Genomic DNA, 3,287 nt, shown 5'->3' on the forward strand with positions numbered 1-3,287 from the left:
TAAGATCTTATCAACCGATGTTCGAAAGTTATCTAACAAGATGGATGCGTTTGACAAAAAGGGGGAAGAGACTAAAGCTAAAGCTCAACTAGATCAACATCAACAGCAAGACAAAGAGAAGAAGTCTCACAGAAGAACTTTTAGCAGTTGATTGATTCGTTTTAGCAGATTTTTGAAGATTATTGTACTCTTTCATTCCTTGTACAAATCTGTACACTGAGAGAGTTATCTATAAAAAAGTTCAGTTGTTCAAGATCTTATTTTATCTACAATGAGCTCAATTGATCAGTTCATATTTGCTTAGTTTTGTCAAACACCAAAAAGGGAGAAATTGTTGGAAACTAAGTTTCAGATGTTTGAAAAACTGAAGGGCTAAAAGATCGAATTAACTAATCATATAAAATAAACATAATCGGACGCCTCAACTGAATCCAGCAACTGAACTATCCAACCAACTGATCTACGTAACTAGACGCGCAGTCAACTGACAGCAGTTGTAAACTTTATCAGCTTCTACCTTTCAGCTGACCTTTCAGCTGGAAACATCATCAGTTGAAAACGACAACCGACAATTAGTACAACAGTCTGCAACTGTTAGTGGGAACGCCGCATTTCAGAAAAGGCGCACTGTACTATTGGTAGAAGAATTTTGACGTGGCACATCAACAGATAGAAAGTTTAAATTGCATTCAATATTACCGTTGGAGGGAAGCCTATAAATAGCAGAGAGAAGCAGCTGAAGAATTATAAAGAAACTTTATAATCAGTTGCGAAGAGTGAACTAGCAATCTTTCTTACAGTTACTCTGCTGAAATTTACGCTCGCACTTATCATATACGTTTATAGCTGTTAGGCTATCTTTCGAGCATTTTAGCACATTTTGATTACTGTGAAACTTGATCCTAGAGATCAGTTGTGCTAAGTTTTTCAATCGAGTAAATTGAGTTGTAAACTAAGAGTTTCAGTTTTGGCATTGTTAAGTCCAAACTAAAGTAGGTCTGTACAAGTCTTGTATTGATCAAAGTTTTTTAGTGGAAATCATATCTTCGTGATAGAAGGGGTGACGTAGGAGTAATTGAAATCTCCGAACATCCAGAAACAAACCTTGTGCATCTTTTACAAGCTTTTCAGTTACTATATTCTATCTTTCAGTTAGTTATATTCCGCACTTAACTGTTAACTGACTGTGATCCACTGACAAGATTTTGAGAATCAGTTTCTCACGAAACTGATTCAAACCTTCGAGAAATTGTTAAAAACCGTCAGTGTTTATTCAACCCCCCCTTCTAAACACTCCTTATCCTCTATCCGTTCCTATCAAAACCACTATGCATGTTTAGAGAGGTATTAAAATATGTGTTATAAATGAAGATTCTTCTATATTGTGGTATAGGAAATTGGGACACATCTCCATAGAGAGTATTAAAAGATTAGTGAATGATGGAGTACTTAGTACTTTAGATTTTACTGATTTTGAAACTTGTGTGGAATGCATAAAGGGAAAGCAGACCAATAAGTTTGGGTGCTAAGAGGAGTACAAAAATATTAGAAATCATACATTCAGATATTTGTTGTCCAAATATGGACATGCAAAGTCCGAAATACTTCATCTCTTTCATTGATGATTACTCACGATACATGTATATCTACATGCTTCATAACAAAGACGAAACACTTGAAGCCTTTAAGATTTTTAAGGCTGAAGTAGAGAAGTAATGTGAAAAACAAATTAAGATCGTGGGAACTAATAGATGTGGAGAACATTGCGGTAGATACATTGATAATGGACATGCACCTGGTCCGTTTGTGAAGTTTCTCCGGGAACATGGGATTGTTGTCCAATATACTATGCCTGGTTCTCCGGACCAAAATGTCATAGCTGAGAGGAGAAATCGAACATTATTGGACATGGTGAGGAGCATGTTTAGTAGCTCCAAACTTCCTAAATCCTTGTGGACTGAAGCTCTTAAGACAGATGTGTATATATTAAATCGAGTTCCAACTAAGGCTGTCCCAAAGATGCCATTTGAATTATTAAAAGATTGGACAACATATACGTATTTGGGGTTGTCTTTCAGAAATAAGAGTTTACAACCCACATGAAAAGAAACTAGACCAAAGAACAATAAGTGGATATTTCATCGGGTATGCAGAAAAATCCAAAGGGTATAGATTCTATTGTCCATCTCACAACACTAAAATTGTGGAATCAAGAAATGCAAAATTTCTTGAGAATGACTTGATTAGGGGGATATTATTCAAATGACATAGTTTTTGAGAAAGATCACATTAATTCACAACCCTCCTATTCAAATGATAGATTACTCGTTATTCACACCCCTCAAGATCAAACGGGTGTTAGACAATCGATTACTGAAGTTCCACAAATCGCTGATGAAAATCCAATATATCAAGTTGTTAATGAAGAACAACAAGAAATTTTTGATCAGCCAAACAACCTAAGGAGATCTACTAGAATAAGAATATCAGCTATATCTAGTGATTATGTTGTGTTTTTAAAAGAATCGGACTTTAACATTGGAGCTGAAAATGATCATGAAACGTTTTACAAGCCATGAGTTGTAATTAGTCAAAATTATGGTTTAATGTTATGAAAGAAGAGATGAATTCTATGGCATTTAATGGAGTCTGGGATCTTGTTCAGTTTTCTGATGGTGTAAAAGCAATTTGATGTAAATCGATCTTCAAAACAAAGAACGACTCACTAGGCAACCATGAAAGATAAAGCAAGACTCGTAGCTAAAGAATTCACTCAGCGGGAAGGAATCGACGACAAGGTGACTTTTTCTCTTATATCTAAGAAAGATTCTCTCCGTATCATTTTAGCATTAATTGCACATTTTGACTTAGATTTACAACAAATAGGTGTGAAAACAGCTTTTCTCAGCGGAGAATTAGAGGAAGAGGTTTATATGAAACAACTGGAAGGATTCTTCTCTATTAAAGGTGAGCACTTGGTATGTAAGCTTAAGAAATCTATATATGAATTGAAACAAGCTTTCCGTCAATGGTATTTAAAATTTCATGATGTTATCTCTTCATTCGGATTCGTAGAGAACCCCATGGATCAATTTATATACCATAAGGTCAGTGAGAGTAAGATTAGTATCCTTATTCTATATGTGGATGATATATTTACTTGTAACCAATGACAAGGGTTTATTATATGATGTGAAACAATTTCTTTCTAAAAACTTTGATATGAAGGATATGGGTGATGCATCTTATGTCATTGACATTAAGATACATAGAGACCGAATTAGAGG

This window comes from Primulina huaijiensis, chromosome 8 (genome assembly GCF_012295235.1).
Source record: "Primulina huaijiensis isolate GDHJ02 chromosome 8, ASM1229523v2, whole genome shotgun sequence".
In the NCBI taxonomy this organism is placed as follows: Eukaryota; Viridiplantae; Streptophyta; class Magnoliopsida; order Lamiales; family Gesneriaceae; genus Primulina; species Primulina huaijiensis.